The sequence below is a fragment of the Dermacentor albipictus genome, chromosome 9 (assembly GCF_038994185.2).
Source record: "Dermacentor albipictus isolate Rhodes 1998 colony chromosome 9, USDA_Dalb.pri_finalv2, whole genome shotgun sequence".
Lineage (NCBI taxonomy): Eukaryota > Metazoa > Arthropoda > Arachnida > Ixodida > Ixodidae > Dermacentor > Dermacentor albipictus.
Window position 1 is genome coordinate 67,184,087 of NC_091829.1, and position 21,659 is coordinate 67,205,745.

General features: G+C 45.9%; 1 protein-coding gene across 1 annotated transcript in view; it reads left to right on the forward strand.

Moving 5' to 3' along the window:
• The window catches only part of LOC139050101 (pikachurin-like), a 194,567-nt gene that overhangs the window by 66,893 nt on the left and 106,015 nt on the right, over positions 1-21,659 (forward strand). The gene's annotated exons all lie outside the window — the stretch shown is intronic.

Sequence of the window (21,659 nt, forward strand, 5' to 3'; positions counted from 1 at the left end):
AGGCTAATCCAGGCTCATCCAGGCTAATCCAGGCTAATCCACTCTAATCCAGGCTAATCAGCCGCCGACTCCTAGATGTAGGTGTAAATCATTGCGACATACTGGCACGTACCCACGCTGGGAGATTGGCCAAGAATCAGGGTTGGTCAAAGGGCAAAATAAGAACACCTATAGTTTCTAGGCCGTTGCAGATACCTTCGCCATGTTCCAGTTGTGAAAGAAACTGCTCTTTGTTTGGAAAATGTTTACAAGCTTCGCAGCAGGCTCACAAGTAAATGTGCTCGAAAAAAAAAATCGTCCTCGTGCAACCAAATTTGAATGAGAAAGCAGCCGCAATTTATTCTAATGCGAGTGCGTTCTGTAAAAGTGACTCGGACACTAAGTGACCATTTTTTCTTCTCGGGTATCGAATTAGTAATATTTCGTAGAAAAGAACAAAGTGTTACTTCCATTGTCTTCGGGTTTTCTGCGTAATAATTACATGTATTTAAGTATATATATATATATATATATATATATATATATATATATATATATTGCTGTGGTAACAAGCTGAAGATTGTCTTCTTACAGTTATTGCCAAAGATTTCCTTAAAAGAAGGGAAAAAAACTGAAGATACGCGCAAATTTCACATTCCTGTACAGTGACCGTCATGATGTCATGGATGTTGAACCCGTTAATAAGGGCCCGGTTAATTTCTATATTAGTAAACTACTTGCATTGCGTTCTAAATGAACGAGAGACTCACTCAACACGGGAAGCTTCGAGAACTTCTCCTTTGCCGAACCGGGCAGAATGACAGAGAACTACTTCGAAATTTGTGCCGCCATACTACCGATGTACCACCGACGCTGGGGTTCCGCGCCAAAAAAAAAAAAGAACTGAAGAAAGGAACAAATATTTATTGATTTGTTTTCTTCAATGGCACACATAACAAAACCTTTTTCGCCGAAGGAATGAAGACACGTAATTCATATTTTTGGCATTTTCGCGCATTCGTGTTTCCGTAATCACTTTTGGTATATCGTGTTCCCGTTGCATTGATGTGTGCCTTCTTCCTGTGCGGTGTGTTTTCCGTCAACGAGACAGGCCAATTTTTTACTTCAACACAAGCATTCAATGTTTTATGATGCTCAGATTCATTCGTTTTCGATGTGCGTATGTGGCCTATATAAGTGTTGTCACTATAAGTTTCCTTTTCTACATCCCTCACTTGAGGCGTTCTTCAAGCGCATGTAAGGATTAAAAGAAGAGTAGCACGCGCCTTCTGAGAAGCACCAACCAATTCAAATTTGTTCAGGCTAAATTGGATTCAGTGTTACTCCACAGTTATTCTGTCAAATGGCTTTGTCTATCCAAAGTTCGATCAGATAAAGCTATATGACTATAGTGATTTGTAAGCGCTTGCAGCGCTTGACTATAATCGCACGCTGGTTACAGAGATTCTGCCTACATTTAGTGGTATAGATGATGCGCGACTCGTTCATGGCGGACGTAGCATGGAAGTTCCTGTGAACTCTGACTTCGACAGAGTGACGACGCGAGTTTGCATTTAGATTTGAGAGCGCAGAGATGTAACGTCATCATAAATTGAAACGCGAACGTGAAGGAAGTGACCAAAACTGCAGTCACGTGCGCTCGCACAATGGGTGAAATCTCTCCACGTCCCGTTTTTTAAAGCTCGGTGCTGTCGCAAACGTACGTTGTGCGTAGTCTCAACCCAATCGCTGTTACACCCACATGTGGGCGTGGTAACGCAACAATGCATGCCAGTGGTTGTCGTCTTTATCGCACTTATATTTACTCTGATAGTAAATAAATACACGGTGAAAACTTAGCTTGAACTGGAACTCATAAGGCGGAATAAGACCTCTGCTATCCGACATGATATGTCTAGTATTATTAGTACTGCTGTTGGTACTGGCATTGCGTTCTCGCGCATTTTTTTTCCAGTTATATTGCATCTTAAGATAATGACGCGTGTACTTTATTGGGTGACCGTGTTTCACCGCCTATCAAATGTTATCGCTCAGCGCAGGACGCGCCTGCATGTATCGGAAGTGTCTCGAATGTTATCGATGGTTCTATCCGCTGTCTGTTGTCACCGAATCTTGTGTAATCTGACTGCACGTATACGCGAGGCGAATTGCGTAGTACTTTCTGGAAGTCACGCGGGCACCAGCGATTACTCTGGAACCTTCGGCGACTCATGCGTAAAAGCCGACGCGCTTGACCCGCTGGTCAGATTTGCGACGATCGCCGACTGCGCTCGCCGCTATCGTTGTGCTTGGAGTGCAACTTGCTGTTGTGGGCGCAGATTCACCCAATAGAAAGTTACCCAAGCGTTTGAAAGTTTTGATGTTTTTTGACCGTCACTACCATTTGACAATATCCGAGTCTTCGACAATAAATGGCGCGCTCAATGACAATTGAACGTAATTAACGTTTATGTTCGTAGTGGCAAATTACTAAGTTCTGAAAAACAAATCTCATTTGTCGTGTACCGCGTAGCCTTAAACTGGAGTAATATTAAGTGAATGCACGCAGTCGCAAAATTACGACGAATAATGTTTCTAAATTTCGACTATTGGAGTCGTTGTATGACGGAGTTAAGGTAACTGTCAGTGAAGGCAGGTTACAGTGTACACATCTATACTAGGAATACTAGCTGTGGACGACAATTTGTCATTGTGTTTGTTCAGCCATAGTGAGAATTGAGGAATTTTGGACGATGTGGGGGGGGGGGGAGGTCATGGATTGAGACAGCGCGTTTCGTCTTCTTTTATTGTTCGTTGTGATTATGTGTTCGCCACTACAACTGCTGAGAGGGGTATGCAGTGCTTTATGGCTTTAGAGTGCTAGTAGTAATTATACTTTAGAGTAATGGTAGTAATGGTAGCGATGTTAACTTTGACAGCACGCCGCCGCCAATAGTGGTGCTGCAACAACATTGAAATCAATTGATATGCTAGTTATGTAACAAACGTGACTAGTGACTTTACTCCCCACATCGCAGGCTGCCGTCGCCACGGCAGCTTGCGCAGCAGTAATCTTTACCGGGAAACGTATGCAGGGAGCGCCACGTGCTTCGCCTTACATGTAGGCGCAGGAGTGCCTTATCATCAAATATGCGGCTCACGGGCTTGTTTTGAGCTTTCTTTTTATTAACACGTATGCTGTTCGGTATGCCGTATGTGTGATTCCAAAGAAGCATGCGCTGTTCGCTTCACTTTGCTGAGTGCTTGTAGCCTCTGCCTTACGGCGGTATGATGCCGTTGTATTTGGGGGTATGAGCCATTGATGATGATAGTTTCCTGTCGACGTTACGCCACGAAGAAATCCCTGGATCCATCCTAGCCACAGACAGCTTTGCTGTAAAAATGTTAGTAGACGGAGAGTGTTCTTTTTAAAAAGTTTATTTCAACAAAAGACGGTAAGAACACAGTCACAATGACGGCACAATTCCACCAGGACGATAACATATACAAAGTACGAAGCACACGGCACGGTTTCAAAGAAGTGTCCGAGTCCTCACTTACTAACATTTGACCACATAGACCTAGGACTGGCACAGTTACACACAAACTAATTGTCACTTGTATAAGATGACGTTCAATATATACAGTGTACACAATGGCTCTGTACAATGATGATGTAAGACACATTACGTAATACTGAAGTGATGCTATGAGATGTGTATATACATAAATGATCATGTATACGACAGCATGCATACATAGAAATAACGGGCACCTACATTCTATCCAAATTCAATGAATACTTTTGATGGCCTGGCTACAAGAACCAGGCTGGTCGAAAATTAAGCTATACACGTCCATCAGCCACCGAGAGGAAACGGCATGACCACTGTCGAAGGAACTCTTTCCCAAGGAAGAACAACTGCTCTGACATAAATAGCAGTAGCTCATAGTAGAACCTCCGCAGAAGTGGAAACATAGTGTGGTGACGATGTCCCGCAGCAACTGCTTCGCACTGGTTACGCCATAGACAAAAGGCCCCCGCAGCAATTAAAAGTTGCGCAAAGCGGCCACGTGAGCAGCGACCAGATGGAATAAAGCGGTTATCTCCAAGGCCACGGAAACCAGTATGCACGGCCCTCCAAAATACTCGGGCAATGACGCATTGCAGCAGCACATGTTTATTGGATTCCTTAAGGGGGCAATTGGGACACAGTGAAGATGGGACTACGGCCAACCGCTCTAGCTTGTCACGAGTTGGAAGCACTTGCCACCCTAGATGCCTCATAAAGTCACGTAGGTGGCCTGGCAGAAATGATGCCGTTATCGCATCCCACGTCACAATATTGGAACGTGCGCGGCGCGCTGGGGGAGCTAGAGGGGGCATTAAGGGCTGGTATAGTATCTACAACGCGGTTTTCAAGAACGTCTACATCAGGACATACCTGTTGTACGTGGCGATAAAATGCCATGGCCGTAGAGTAAAATTCCGGTGCGTTTAACATTTGTGGTCCGCGATTTATGTGCACGCCCGGTTATATATAACGAATTTTTGTGCCAAGGAAATAGCAGGTGAGCTCACGCGCAGGACAGTGATCACGCTGTAACAGGCGGAGCTGAAATCGCAAAGCAAGCGGCCGGTAGCTGACAGACACAGATGGGAACGCGAACCCACCGCAAGAGCGCGGTTGCCCAAGCGCCACGCGACAGACCAGTTCTGTACTGCCCGACTAGAAGAAGGAACCAAGAAGGGAATGGAAGGACCTAGTAACCCGTAGGGGTGGCTGTACAACGTGACCAACGTACCACACTCGGCCGCAAAATACAGGCTGTGCTAAGTGTCTTCCTTCTAATAAGGATAAATCATACGCCTGAACATCCTTAAGATTTCGCGTTACATTTTGAAGAGTGGAGCGCCACACAGTCCGATATGCCTTCATAGGCGTAATCAGGGCCTCAAATACGAAAAGGATCGCTCTTTTGAAGACGGAAAGGGGACTTAGGCGTCTCTGTTGTGAGCAAATGAACAAATAACGCCATTTTGAAAAGTTCAGCGGCACTTGATATATTTCTGTACTCAGTGAAAATTGAAAGCCTACGGGATAAGCTGTCTTCATTCCTGAGATACAATGTGATGTCATCGGCGAAGACTGTCACCTTCACAACACCGCTACCAGGCAGTGAGAGGCCGCACACGTAAGGTTCTCTCAGTAATTAGCGCAGAAATGGCTCAAGGCTGAGCACAAAGGGTATTGGGAATAGAAGGCCCCCTTGACCAGCACCATGAGTAACAGGAAATGGTCCACTTTCACGACCATCAAGAAACAATGTACTTCGGGTATTTGAATAGGCAGTCCCAATAAGTTCAAAAAAATTTGACGAACAGCCGAATGAGGTCAGTACATTAAACATGTAGCTGTGTCCAAGGTGATCGAATGCCTTTTCTTCATCTAGTGAAACTAAGAGACGACGTGCTGACCTGGTCAGCGTGTGTGTCATCTTGTCACGCGCAACGAACGAAAGACTATATCTCTCTGCCAGGGACTGAGCATGCCTGATGGTTTCCTATAAAGGAAGCCATGATGCTTCCCAAGTGTCGGGGGAGAACAGCTGTGGAGGTTTCGTAGTCAGTGTTGAGAAGGGTGATTGGCCTCCATTCCTTTGGACGAACTGATGATTGATTGTGTTTATAGATATCAGCACAATACGACCGTCACGGGAACTATACGGGAATTGAAATTTCTCAAAGCAGTAGCTGATAACAGACACCAAAGTGGCGCCAATATTTTCACGGAATGTTAGGTAAGAGTACGGTTAACCCGTCCGCCGTTGAGGCCAAGTTACGCTTCATCTAAGATAATGCTGCTTTCACCTCGTCAGCTGACGGTCGTGCACAAAGACATTCAGTGACCTCAGGTGGAACCTGAGGCAGCTCACTAGTCATGTCGACGTTGCCATGACCGATTCGCACATTCGTACGTACAATGTTTTCGAAGTGCGATACAAAGAGCGAATAATCTTCCGCAGGAGGCGACATAGCAGGAAGTGCTCTAGGACCCGTAGAACCTAATGCATTCGGCTGTCTAAAAAGCGTGTTCCTTGCAAAGCCCAGAACTTCAGGTTGTGCACGCGGATTACGTCTGCATCGCCAAGCAGCAGCTGACAAAGACAACGCTGTGATTAGGCGCGTGTTTAGAAAAAAGTTTATCTCGACAAGAGACCATGTGAACATTGTGACAATCGTGGCACAATTGCACCAGGACGATGAGATATAAAGAAACGAAACATGACCCGCTTTCAAAGTAGTGTCCGAGTTCTTACTCATCAACATATAATCACGTAGACCCTCGGAAAGGCAGAGCGTCTTTGGATTCGGGGTACTGTCGTTGGAGCCAGCACGGGTGAGGGTGCTAAGCGAAGGCTATGCTACTCAGACACCTAAGGTACTCTGGCTGTCTGCAGGATTTTCATCAGAATGCTGCAGTAACCTTCCTGCGCTGCTCAGAGCGCAAGAGCATTTCAGACACACACACACAAAGAGCATCGGCCCTTTAACCAAGAACGTTCGTTGTGACTATTGCAGTTTGTGGAATAACTTGACCTTGTTTTCCGGGCTAACAAGCACACCCGCAATCGGCGCTCTCAATTCCAAGGCCACATATGTACGCATCAAGGCTTCACTGAGCATTGATTTCAGCGAAGGAATATGGCATTGACACCGCTGTTCCGTAGCCACCAGCTGTGCATAAGCAAAACGTTCCCCGATGTCTTTTCTCGTTTACGTCTGATTATGGCTACCAAAGTTAACTCTACTCAGATCTGTTATTCAGTCGTGAAACGTCCAGCTACTAACCGTCCACGCTGCAAAGCGAGTACTGGAGCTCCAGCGCGGGAGTGACTGCACCGTATGTGGAGCCTACATGCAAGCGCTGTTTTAAGGTGGTGACGACACCAAAATCTTAAACGCAGTTTGCCACCAAACTTGTCTAGTCGCCATTTTCGTTACCAATTTGGTTAGATGTGGCGGATGATCTCCTACCTTTTGTTACACTCTGACATTGTACCCGCATTGGTACGCCGTTTTTATTAAATTTCTTCAGTTCTACCGCAGCTCGCGCGAGAGTACTGTCTAAACTTTCATTATATACAGGGTGTTCCAGCGAACACTTTCAAAATATTTTGAATGTTCCCTGTGGCAGATAGCTCAATTCTTGTTCATGAGCTGGTCTACCCGTAGCAGCGGACACTACTTGCACAAAAAAAAAATGAAATTCAAAATCGCTCAATTAACAAGAATTCAATAATTTTACGCTAATTATCTTGCGACCCACATTGCAGTTTACAAATTCCAGCAGTGGACTTCGCAAGGCGGATCCACTTGGAACGAATTCTCAGGATGACACCAGTTTCGAGATATAAATTACCTAACTTTGCGGAGAAATGCATTGGCGTTTCAGTTACTTTTGTGCTTCAGTGCATGAAGCGACGTTTTGTTAACAAATTAAGTGGAACACCAATGCATTTCTCCATAAAGTTAAGGAATTTATATCTCGAAACTATAGTGTAATCTTCAAAATTCGTTTCAAGTGGATCCGCCTTGTGAACTCCACGGCTAGAATTTGTAACAATTAATATCGGTCATAAGATAATTAGTTAAATGCTTAATTAGCGATTTCTTACCAGTTAATCGATTTTGCATCTTATAGTGTTGTGCAAGTTCTGGCCGCTGCTTCGAGTAGACCAGCTCATGAACTAGAATTGCGATATCTGCCACAGGCAACCTTTAAACATTTTTGAAAGCGTTCGCTGAAACACCCTGTATGTTGCATATTACATATATATGAAAACGTCAATTTGTTTTTAATTGTGTGTTCCGCGGCACACAAAAAGTAACAAGTTACAGAGCACGGTGGCGCGCGTTACAGAGCACGGTGGCGCGCTCCTTTAGCATCATTATGTCACGCCAAGAATGCGAAGTGCATTAAGCACTGTCGTTGCCATCCATTTGTACGTAATATATAGGTTGCTTTTCAAAATATGTGTGTTTATGAATACGGTGCTCACTAGCCCGTCGAACTATAAGGCAAACGTCTTCTGTAATGCGGTCACATACGTTATGTATCTTTGTCGGCTGAGGCCTAAGTTTATCTGAAGAAAAAAAACACAATTTGGCATGCGTATGTAACACTGCTTACATGTTGGAATGCGAAAGCGTTATACAAATTGTTGACCTGGGAACATCGCGAACCCGCTCATTGCAGACATAAACGCACTCATGAACGCAGGCACTTTACGGCGGCTTGCGCAACAGTTATCTTTACCGGGAAACGTATGCGCGGAGCGCCACGTGCTTCGCATTACATGTAGGCGCAGGAGCGCGTTATCATCAATTATGTGGTTCGGATGCTTGTTGTTTATTGAAACGTATATTGTTCGGTATGCTTTATGCCCGATTCAAAAAGAATGTATGTACTGTTCGCTTGCACTTTGCTGAGTGCTTGTAGACTCTGCCTTACGGGGGATATCGGCCATTGATGATGATTGTTTTCTGTCGACTTTACGCCACCAAGAAATGCCGGTATCCTAGCCACAGAATAAGTTCTTTTTTATTAAGAAAAGGGAGGAGTGTGTTTAGAAAAAAGTTTATTTCAACAAGAGACGATACGAACAGCGAGTCATAATCAGGGCACAATTCCACCGGTACGATAACATGTAAGAAACGAAACACAGCACGTTTTCAACGTAAGTAATGTCCGAGTCCTCACGCACCAACATATAAACACGTATACCCACGGAAAGGCACAGTTACACATAAACTAAATGCCACATGTACAAAATGATTTTCAATATATACAGTGTACACAATAGTTATGTACAATGATGATGTGATAGAACACTTTACACAATTTTGAAGTGATGTGCACGAGATGTGTATATACAAAAATGATCATGTATACGACAGGACACACACACAGAAATCACGGGCACCTGCATCCTATGTGCATTAAATGAATACTTCTGATGGTCTGGCTACAAGAACCAGACTGGACGAAAATTCAGCCATACGCGTCCATCAGCCACCGACAGGAAACGACATGACCACTGTCGAAGGAACTCTTCTTCTCCAAGGAAGAACACCTCCTCCGACAGAAACGACAGTAACTCACAGTAGAGCCTCCCCATAAGTGGAAACAGAGCGCGGTGACGACATCCTATGGCAACTGCCTCGCACCGGTTACGCCATAGACAGAAGGCCCCCGCAGCAATTAAAGGTCGCGCGAAGCGGCCACGTGAGCAGCGACCAGATGTAATAAAGCGGTTAACTCCAAGGCCACGAAATACAGTATGTACGGCCCTCCAAAATATCCTGGCAACGACGCATTGCAGCAGTACATGTTTGTTGGATTCTTGAAGGGGGCAATTGGGACACTGCGAAGATGGGACAACGCCCCACCGCTCAAGCCTGTCCCGAGCTGGAAGCACTTGCCACCCTAGACGCCACATGAAGTCGCGTAGGTGGCCAGGCAAAATTGACGCCGTTATCGCATCCCACGACACATTATTTGAACGTGCGAGGCGCGCTGGGGAAACTAGAGGAAGCAGAAAGGCTGACATAGTATCTACTACACGGTTTTGGAGAACGTCTACATTGGGACATACCTGTTGTATGTGGCGATAAAATGCCACGGCCGTACAGTAAAATGTAGGTGCATTTAACACTTGTGTTCCGTGATTTAGGTGTACGCGCGGTAACATGTAGCGAATTTTCGTGCCAAGGAAATAGCAAGCGAGTTCACGCGCTGGACACTGATCATGCTGTAACAGACGGAGCAGAAATCGCAGAGCAAGCAGCCGGCAGCGGACAGACACGGATGGGAAGGCGAACCCACCGCGAGAGCGTGGTTGCCCAAGCGCCGCGCGACAGACTATTTCTGTACGGCCCGACCAGAAGAAGGCACCAAGAAGGGACTGCAAGGACCTAGTAATCCGTAATGGTGGCTGTACGACGTGACAAACGTACCACACTCGGCCGCAATATACAGACTGCGCTAAGTACCTTCTTTCTGATAGGGGTAAATCATACCCCTGAACATCTTCAATATTTCGCCTTACATCTTCAAGAATTGAGAGCCACACAGAGTCTGATATGCCATTAGAGGTGTAGTCAAGGCCTAAAATGCGAAAAGAATTGCTCTTTTGAAGACGGAAAAGGAGACTTAGGCGTGTCTGTGGTGAACCAATGAACAAATAACCACATTTTGAAAATTTTAGCGCAGCACCTGAAATATTTCTTTACTCAGTGAAAATTTGAAGGCTGCGGGTTAAGCTATCTTCATTCTTGAGATATAATGTGATGTCATCGGCGAAGGCTGTCACCTTCACAACACCGCTACCAGGCAGTGGGAGACCGCATACGTAAGGGTCTCTCACTATTGAGCGCAGAAATGGTTCAAAGCTGAGCACAAAGAGTACTGGGGATAGAGAGCACCCTTGACGAACGCCACGAGTAACGGGAAACGGTGCACTTTCTCGACCATCAAGGAACAATGTACTTCGGATATTTGAATAGGTATTCCTAATAAGTTCAACAAAATTTGACGAGCAGCCGAACGAGGTCAGTACATTAAAAATGTAGCTATGTTCAAGGCGATCGAATGCCTTTTCTTGATCTAGTGAAACTAAGAGACCACGTGCCGACCTGGTCAGCGTGTATCTCATTATGTCACGCGCAACGAACGAAAGACTGTGTATCTCTCTGCCAGGGACTAAGCATGCCTGATGGTGTCCTATTAGGGAAGGCATCAGGCTTCTCAAGCGCCGGGTGAGAACAGCTGTGTAGGCTTTGCAGTCAACGTTGAGAAGTGTGATTGGCCTCCATTCCTCTGGACGAGCTGATGACGTATCGTGCTTAGGTATTAGCACAATAAGACGGCGCCAAGTGAAGCCTATGCTCTTCAGCCACGTAGACTTCTCTCGTTCTATACAGGATTTTCATCCAAAGGCTGTTTTAATCTTCCTGCGCAGCTCAGAGCACAAGTAGCATTGCAGAGACACACACTCACAGCATCGGTCTTTTAACTAAGAACGTTCGTTGTAACTCTCGCAGTCTATGGAATAACTGGGCTTTTTCTTCCGGGCTAACGAGCCCCAGGGCAACCGCCCCAATCTGTGCTCCGAAATTCGTCAAGACCCTTACCAAGTTGCCGCTTGAAACGGGGGGGGGGGGGGGGGGGGGGGCGGAGGCGGGTGTGGGCTGTTGCGTGCATTGCAAACGCTGTGAACCACAGCGGCGCCACCACTTGGGCACTGTTCTCTGGGATCGGTATAGAAAATGCGTGAACCACGAGCTTCGAATGCCGTCGCCCGTGGAAACCGACGCGTCCTGTCCGCGACAGCTAGCACCGTACGGCCCAGCCAAGCGGCCGAGACGGCAACTACGGCTGAGGCATTCGCTCCTATTGCAGCCTGCTAGACGTGGCAGGCCGCACCTCTTTTTATTGCGGTAGCAACTATATGGACACTCCAGGCGGATTTCTGCCGTCGGCGACGCCGTCGCCGTGAGGTTCCGTATGAGTGAAAGCCTGTGAGGGTGAGCCAGCGAACGCGGTTCAATTAGCGCGATAGAGGAACGCAGCCCGGATGCTCGCCTTCTCCTGTGGCACGCGAGGCGAGGGGGTGAGGTGAGGGAGGAGGGGCGTTCTAATCCGGCGGCTGCTGCGGTGCCTTGATGTCCTCCTCGCCCGCCGCTCCGTAAAGAGTGGAGACAACTGCGGCGTCTACCACTGCGTTGGCCAGGCGAATCGCGGACGCCGTAAGACGCCTTTGGTTGACGCCATAGGGACGCGTTGCCGGCGCTCGCGTGTCTTGAAAGCGGCCCGCGACGTGGCTGAAGTGCGCGCCCGCGCGGGCCTCATCTGCAAAGCAATCTGCGATGTTTGCAGAGCACGCATAGTGCCGGTAGCTTCGTATGCGCTGTGCTTTCGACGCTTCGTACGCGTGGAAGCCACAGATGCACGAAGGTCAATTGGTTCGTAGCTGCTGCCGCGATTCCTAACTTCCACGTTTTCACAGACAGTTTCCGCTGTCATCGAGTGATGTGTGTTCATGTTCCCCTGTGCTCGCGTGACACCATGCTGGTTGATTTAGTTAAAACACGTTGACGGGCTAGTTGGTTTGAATCCATGATGGAATGTGTAAGCGTGACTGAAATAGGACGTCGAAAGAAGCAGACACACAAAGACAGCGCTGTCTCCATGGGTTTGTTTCTTTCTACGTCCTCGTTGAGTCACGCTTACATATTTTATCATTGTTAATTGATTTAGTAAACGAATGTTTACAAGTTTATACGGCCGACAAAACTACTATTCTTACTTCGTACAGCCATCTACTAATTTGCTATCGCAATCAGCTGGCGCTTCATATTTCCCGCGGAACTGCGAACTTGTTTTATTATTCAGCGGCCGTGTGCCTACGCATCAAAGGGCTAATTCAGCATTGATTTCTGCGAAAGAACGCGGCACTGACACCGCATGGTGTTCCGTAGCTACCACCTGTGCGTAAGCAGAACGATTCCATGGTGTCCTTTCTCGTTTGGCTGTGATTATGGCTAATAAAGTTAACATTATTCAGGTTTATTATTCAGTTATGAAGCGTCCAGCTACTAACCACCCACGCTGCAAAGCGAACACTGTCGTTAAAGCGCGGTAGTGACCGCGCTGTGTACGGAGCCTGACGCAAGCGCCGTTTAGAGGCGGTGACGACACCACCGCTGTTTGGCTCCAGATTTGTCGAGCCGCCATTTTGGTTCCCAATCTCATTAGAAGTTGTGGCGCATGAATCGTGCAGGAGCGCTTGCTTCATCGATTATGAGGTTGGGATAGTTGTTTTGAGTTTGTACTTTATTGAAACGCATGTTGTTCGGGATGTTGTGTGCTTGATTCCAAAGAATGTATAGGGACTGTACGCTTCACTTTTCTGAGCGCTTGTAGCCTCTGCCTTACGGGGGTATATGATGCCATTGCATTTGGGGGTGTGATCCATTGATGATAATTGCTTTCTGTCGACGTTACGCCACGAATGAATCCCGGGATCCTAGCAACAGACAGCTTCGCTTTAAAAGGAACGCACACACACATTAGCGCTGGCGTGTGTGAGTGCACCTCTTTACCCTATGTGTCCAGTTCACGCTTATTTAGTTCTAAATAAGTTGGCTTGGTATTCGTGCCAGGTACTATAAAGTTGGGCGCCCCTTATCTACACGAAGCCAAGTGATAAAAGGCAACGTTCCATCGGCGCTTATTAGAATTAATGCTATGATTAGCCTTTTTGGGCGGGAAAAATATAATTGTAGAAAGGCGAACGAAAACTACCTCACAAACTAATGAGTTTATAGTTTTCAGACTGGTCCCGCATTGTACTTTGAGTGTGGGAGATAAAAAAGTGCAAAAAAAGCTTTTCGGTTCGTGGACTACACTAATTGCGTTAGTACATGACGCTGAAGCTGCTCGCAAAAGGTAGGCTGCTTGAAATGGTGCTCTAATTGGATCTCAATTTAAGAGACGTCTCTGGCTGAGAAAGCTGAACCAAGGAGGTCGCAAGTGCGCACCGGCATCGGCGCGAACCCGAAAGCAACACAGAGAACGGATAAGAGAATAAATAACTAAATCGCAAGAGTGCAATCGCAGGCTGTTGCAAAAAAAAAAAAAGAGGTTCGGTAGAGAGGCTTAAGACTGCTTACGTGGGAGAATACGAAAGCACTGTAGTCGCTTTGGTGGAATGTTCTCGCTTGGGTATTCATCCGCACCTCGTCGTGCACGTTGTAAACTTGCAAGGCGTTGCTTTCGAGACGTGATGGCTGCGGCACAGCTCGTTTTATACACTCCTGATTTGGCATCGAGAGTGTTGTTGTTGTTGTTGTTGTTGTTGTTGTTGTTGTTGTTGTTGTTGTTGTTGTTGTTGTTGTTGTTGTTGTTGTTTCGTATCACGTATGTGGCGGCTCCTATTCACTATGGGGGATTGGCCAAGAAATGGATACGCGGAGCACAGCGGTGCCATTTCCTATTGTAGGATCGTTAGGGAGTGATAGGAGACGGTGACCCGCACACCCCCAAGGGTGTGGCTTCAGCCTTGTGCATCTAGGGAAGACACGATGCCGGGTTGTGTAAGACACTGAGAAATTTCACGTGAATCCGCAAAGCATTTCTTGATGTGTTCTTTTTGTCACTCTTTGCGCCGTCGGCCACTTTTGGTACCACGTTTTGGTCATGCCGCCGCTGGATTTTTTTGCACTCGGCCATATAATGCTTTCTCGTCAAATTTATAATTTTGCGCTTTTAGATTTGGAGAAAACACGCCGTTTCTGTGAAGTGTATGGTAGTGATGCACCGGCTGTTCTTTTTTTCTTTTTTGTTAGCCAAGTCCGTCTCCAGATTTTTAGGAGAGCTCGGCATTCGATAGCGAAAGGAAGTATTTTCGGGCCGACATTTATCTGGGCCTTAATCGGCGAGTAGAATATTATTCGATCGTATTTACTTTAACTTCGATATCGTCTAGCTACTTCGCATGGTGGACCACATGCACAAGTGAATGGAATATGAATACAGGTATAAGCGATGTAGAAAATGCCGATTGTCCGAAGTGCTCTGCTTCTGCGCCTGCAATGCATGTCTGTCAACGGCATTCTAGAGGCCCTGGAACGAGGACGGCCCTAAAAAAATTCACTTAAGGCTGTAAAGTTAAGAATTGACCGGTGTGTTTTTATAGGCTATACATAATTTTAAAAAAATACACTTGTGGCCTATAGCATGATTCTGTTCACTGAGATAAATTACTCAGAGGCGGACATGCACGAGAAATCAAAATACACATTCGACTAATTAACGAAAACCCATTAGCTAACTTTTTAATTCATTGCTTTATGGCACATCTTCCAGTTTACTAATTGTAGCCGGTCGCTTTACAAGGAGTATCCACTTGGAACGAACTATAAAGATGACCGTAGTTTCCTAATATTTATTCTGAAATTGTGCCACGAAATATCTGAGCGTTCCAGTTACTTTGGTGCTAGAATGCATAAAACGGCGCTTGGTTAAAAAAGTAGTTGACGCAATAGTGCAATTTTACGACATGTTTCCCGGCGCTTATCTCGAAACCCGTGCAATATTTAAAAAGTCGTTCCTTGCCAACCCGCCAGCTAAAATTTGTAAAATTCAATGTGCACTCTGAAGTGCATAATAGAACAGATTTCGCTTTCTTGTGATTTCTTGTTATTTATTCAAATCTGCGTTTCAATTTATAGTGCGAGTAATGTCGACCGCTTCGAGTAATCCAGCTCCTTGATTACAATTACGCCATGTCTGCCACAGGCGATTTTTTAAATTTACGTAGTTTAACAAACAATAAAAAAACCCATCCAATCTGAGCGACAGCTTATAGACAATGCTCTTCATAAATTGCTGCTGCATTATGGGAATAAAACGGCCCTACGTGCTCATATTTAAGTTGATTTCCTCATTATTCTGTAAAAGTCAAGCAGAATAAGATTACTTCGTTAAATAAATTACAATTTCGAAATCGTTGCAGGTCTGTGTTCAAGCTCCATTAAACAGGAATTCTGAGTTCTCAGATTAGCACTGTAGTTTTGCGATAAGGGTCTAAAAATTTGTTCTGAAATATATCAGCTCTCAACATCTTTCCCTACGAGCCTCCCTTCTCTTGAACAATGGGGAATGCACTTACGAAGACAACAAATGTATTTTGTCATTGCTTTGCGGACGAATCTCAAGAAATTACTGCTATTGGTAAAATTCTTATTAGGTAAGCGCGCCTCCGTTAATGGCTGGCTCGAATCGAGAATTTGCGATGTGGGTGGCAAAGTTTTTACGCAATTGGTTCTTGAAAGCAGTAAAAGAAGCTATTGACGATCATCGTCTAATATTTTTGTGTCAACAGCAGCTCTGCATTATGTGGTTGGTGCGATTTGTATCAATTCGCGTGTTTTCAACAACGGGAGGCAGTACTCTGTGAAATATTATTAAAAATATGGGACATTGCGCAGTGATGTTTAGCAGTAGGACGACATTTGTCCTTCGGATAAAATGGAAATAAACAGCTGACCGTGCCTAATTGCAGACCATTATTATCGGAAAATTAGAGTAAATAAAGCAACAACATTGAACGTTAACGATAATGTGACCAGCTGCTCCTTGGAAGAATATTCTTGACTGCCTCTTTCGCACGCAATAAGACAGGCAGAAGTGGAAGCTATCTCGGTTAAATTGGCAACCAGTTCCCGTTAGCATGAGAATCTCCCAAATTCAGTCAACCTTTGTTACTGAAATTCCTAAAAGGAGCGCACCCACGTATGACCCAGTTAGCTGTAGTGGCCTTCTGCCGTCATTTAAATATATCATCTTTTATTTATCTTGCACCCCTAACTTTATGTTATTTATATTATCCATAACGGCCCAAAGGTGTGACATAAGAAAGGGTGGATAGTTCGCTGTAATAACATAATGTGTCAACACACGAGGAGGAGGAGGAATAAACTTTGATTGCAGAACCAGCACTTTATGATGGCCGGGCCTAAGGCTCCCGTGAAGGGACGTCGAGGGCTAGCCTCGCCGCCGCCTCGCGGGCGTGTTGGGTCGCCCAGGTTTGGTCGTCGAGGGCGGAGCTCCGCAGAGCCTCATGCAACCTCGACGAGAGAGTCGTGGTGTTAGTCTGGGTGTACTGTGCTGGGCACTCCCATAGCATATACGGAAGCGTAGCCGGATGAATTCCACAGCACCGGCAGTTTGGGGTAGTGTAGACGTCCGGAAATATAAGGTGGAGGCGGGCGGGTGAAGGGTACGTGTTTGTTTGTAGTAGACGCAGGGTGGTTGCCTGCGCCCGGCTGAACTTTGGGTGAGGTGGGGGGAAGATTCGGCGACTGAGGTAAAAGGCCTTAACGAGATCGTTATAATTTGTCAGACTGTCCCTGGTGTCCAACTCATCTCCAGTGACTCCGGTGCGGTTGACTAGGCCTCGCGCAATGGAGTGGGTGACCTCGTTGAGATTGGGGAGGTGTTATTTAGTATTGTATGGAATACTGAGCTCTATACCGCAAGCAGAACGATGACACTTTGCAATTCGAAAGTTTAGAAACACCTTTTTTTTTAAGTTAATATAAAGCCTCTGTTCAAATGCCGGCAAGTGGTGATATCGGCGCCACATTTATCGTCATGGCACAGCGCGAAATTCGCCGACACCGAGTAGAAGTTATTTACCACGCAGACACGCTCGTTCACCGTAACCTTGCTCCGGACGCAGGAAGTATTTCTTGGGAAGCTTCACGCTGGATGGGCCTTACACCATCCACTATACCTTGGCGTAGGCATCAACAAAAGCTCCACTGAGGAACGTGCCTCTGAAGTATTCGGCTCCTGTGCCAATGACCTCAAATGCTATAGACGCGTAGTTTTTTTTTTGACTGCGCCCTGCATGCTTACAAAGCGACGTGGGCGCTGCTGCGTTTGGTGAAATAGATTGGCCTCAGTGACCGATTATGGGTGTGAAGTTATGGACATCCGCAGCTAATCACACCGATGGTGCCTTCTTCCCTCCCTTTCCTTTCTTCCCTTAAACCCCTTCCCCTGTGTAGGGTAGCAAACCGGATGTGCGTCTGCTTGACCTCCCTACCTTTCCTTCCTTCCTTTTCATCCTCCTCCTCTTGACTGCACCCTGGAACGCGGGCTATCAGCCTTTAGGATTTTAGGAAATTCTGGACGAAAGCCAGATATGCCTTGACAGAAGCCAGGGGAACGCTTAGGTGACGGACAATTAAGTTTGCGGAGGCGTCGTTGCAGTTCCTCAACGAAGCTGTGTATTTATTTCATTTTCTTTTATCCCAAGTTTGCCTTTCGGCAAATCCTCCTAAAGTCAATTTAAAAGAAACAGTATTTATGATGCCGTCTTTCATAAAAAGATTTATAAGAAAGCTTCGCGAGCGTTTGCGCGGAGCGAGCCCGTAAAATGCGTTGCTTATAATCTCGCCGTGAATCCAATTCACGGCGAGGAATGAAAATTTATTAGGCTGCATCGTTAAGGATGCGATGGCCACGAAGTGCTGCGTATTTTGCATACGACAGCGGTGTCAACGGTGCTACAATGAGCCTATAATATTGCAAGAAAAAAGAGTGGATCACGTTATTGTAAATCGTTTATTTTTTACAACTCGAGAGTTCAGCACGTGAGTCTTCGTTGGTTTTGCGCCGTCGTGTAGCCGTTTTACTGATTTATGGGTTTATATATCTATCGGTTTATCACTTCCACGCTTATTGGTCTCGGTCATCGGCGTTTCCTTCATTGTATTTATCTCTTACTGTCTATTGATTTACACGATAGTTGTTAATGAATTATAGCCACCATTAGTGCAAGGCTTCGCGAAGGTTTGGACGGCGCGATAACTAACGTTAACAGAGCAAGTTACTGTAATACTGTCGCACAGTAATACACGCAAACACCTTAGTACCACGTTTAATCGTAAACATTCATTGGTATGGTTTAAACTAAACAGCTGGACCACTTGAATGGGATAAGTTGTACAGAATATATATCGATGGGGGTGCCTGCTTTTTTTTAAGCGCATGCCATAATCGCAGTCATGTACTCTTACATGCAGTATTTCTGCAAGCACAGCCATTGAGAATAAGAGCTTAGCGAGGAATTCGATGCCCTGCTACTACGTAGCGCTTTGACTGCATTCGACTGCGATACACAATTAGGGGAAAGCGTAATAAAGGGAAAAAAAGGGAAGAAAGATAAACCGAAATCCTCTCTCTTTAATGGCGGTAGTAATAACTCCAGGCTCAAGCAGTTTCCTTTTATGTACCTTAAGGAATCGCGCGCGCGTTTAGCCCGTTTCTGACCCCTCATTACGTATGCTACCGTGTCTTATGCGCACTCCTAATGATTAGCTCGTACTTCCGCAAAGCAAATCTCCTCGAGTGGCCTTTTCTTTCCGACGGCCATTAAAACTGGGATTCCGCTGCAGGAGCTCAATGAGAGCGTCGTCCAATTCGTTCGTTCGTTTCTTTCATTTTACTCGTTACTTCTTTTCTTTCTTTTTTTCTTTCTCTTTCAACAGCTTAATGCGACGCTTTTCCTTTAAATATTGTGAGGAAGTGCACGTCGTTCAGAAAAAAAAAAGAAAACTGAGTGAAGTGAATCGTTTGCACTGAGACAGCCTCTCGAGGGATCCCCCTGAGTAGTCGAAGTTTTGGGTATGAACTCGCATTCCTAACAGCCTAGCTCATTACGACGGCAAGTACCACTGGAGACACGTTAGTAGAAATTACGTGACCAGCGGTAATTTCTCACGAAATCATAACTAAATAAACAAATGTGTATCTGGGTACAAACCTGCATTTTCGTAAATTGAATAAATATGCGAATGATAGCAACAGAAAAAAAAAGTATTTATGAAATGGCGGGCGTGGTGAACAAGCCCCTTGGCCGTAGCCTCGCTTGCGAGAAATAATGCGTCATGGTGGGCGCAAGTAGAGGATTCATGTGTGCCATGACATGAAGAGGCAGTGAAAAGAAACGTTGAATGAATTTACGTTGTGTAATTTATTTTCAATAAAATTTTTCTCTGAACACTTGGCTCCGCCGCGACAGGGCGACGTCAGAAATTTGACCGTAAATTCTTGTCTTCGAGCAAATTATTGCGTAGGAGAAGTTGTCAGAACCTCATACCTTGAGTCCTTGGTTCCTCTAGACTGCAGCGAATTAGCCAGTGAAGAGATATTTAGACCCACCTAGAAGGCTGTCATAATCCATGACGTCATGATTAGTTGGTTCGGGACAACCCGGGAGGCGTCGCCATCCGTCTGCTGGTTCTCTTTCTTGGTGAACAGCTCTCTCGCATTGGGAGCGGCGGGTTTGCTATTTAGCAAGCCTAATTAACACAGGCTAATATGTATCATTAAGGTCGATTTAGATGCAGGTCAAAGAGTGGCATTTTTGTCAAAATTAACTTCTAAGATTTCTGTTTTGGCCGTAACATCCGTGGTTGTGTTCTGTTGAAACATTGCGGCGAAATTCAATCTGGAAGTCGGTAAGAAGGCGTCGTGTGTACTGGCTATAGAATACCGAACATTGGTTAACGCGACTGTGTTTCTGACGGCGCACTAATGCCTTGACATATACTCTCTCATTCGTCCTATGAGGTTCCAAGTTGAGTATAGAGCTTTCATTTTGTATCGTATACTTCATTCAGCTATGCCTTGTTGCACGTGCGGCAACGTAGGAGATCGCAGAACACGTTCTGATAAGCTGTCCTAAGTTCGAGCAGTGATGGCGTGATTTAATGACAACAGTTTCGACTCCTCATGATCGTGCTTTCAGCATACAAAAGTTGCTTAGGCCATGGGGTCATGCGTCGTTACAGTAAACAGTTCTACAAGCTTTAATAATTTTCTTTACTGAAAGTGACATCATACCTCAGTATTAACACTCAGTGTGTTAAAAAAGAAAGTAAGAAAACATAAGCAATGTAATCGTCCAAGGAAGGAAAAAGTGGAGAACGAAAGGCAGGGAGGTTAACCAGTTTCGCTTAACCGGTTTGCTACCCTACACATAAGAGCGGGATGGGGGGGATGAAAGATGGAGAAGAGAAAGAAAGAGAGAGCATATAACACAGCACACTAATCGTCAGTTACAGTCCGTTATACTTGCGTGGTACGTGATATCAATGTCCCAGCCGCTTGTCCAAGTCCGTCTCATTCAAAAACCGAAGTAGTCCCTTCGTCGACGTCAGCTGCGATGTCTTCTGTCGGCGATATGTGAAAATAGTTGCAATTGACAATGGTCCATTGTCAAGGTGCGCTAGAACGCACGCCAGGGACTGTCTCTGAACATTATATTCAGGACAGTCGCACAGAATCTTTTCTAGCGTCTCCTTGCAAAGACCGGCATTGCAGAGAGCGTGGTCGGCTATTCCAATGCGAAATGAGTAAGATTTCGTGAAGGCCACCCCTAGCCATAAGCGATAAAGCAGAGTGGCCTCTCTTCGGCGGAGTCCAGTTGGCAGAGATGCATCAAAGAGGGCAGGTCGTATTGACGATTGCTCCGGTTGGTCTGGCTGCTTGGTGTACACCATAGAGAAGACGTGATCGCCTGTGCAAGCACTCGAAGTCTGCTGGCTGCGTCGGAACATGAAAGTGGTGTGGCCTCTTCCTGTGAGTCTTTAAGAGCTGCCCAAGCGGCATTATCGGCGTCTTCGTTTCCTATGACGCCGCAGTGACTGGGCAGCCACTGAAACGTAACGTGGTGCCCTTTCTCATGTGATGTATGGAGTAGGCATCTGATATCGAATACGAGCTGTTCGAATGGCCCGCGATGCAGAGCTCATAGCACAGATTGTAGGGCTGCCTTTGAGTCACTGGAGATTGACCATTGTCGAGGTGGTTTCCTTTTGACGAAACGAAGTGCACCGCCAAGAGCAGCTAGTTCCGCAGATGTCGATGTCGTTGGGTGGTCAGTCCTAAAGCTGATGGCAATAGCTCTTGCTGGGACAACCAGAGCACCAGATGAACACTGGATGTTTGTGGAACCATCAGTATAACTATGTACACTGTCCACACACCTGTCGTGCAGAAGAAGCAGAGACAGTTGCTTCAGCACAGGCGATTACAGCT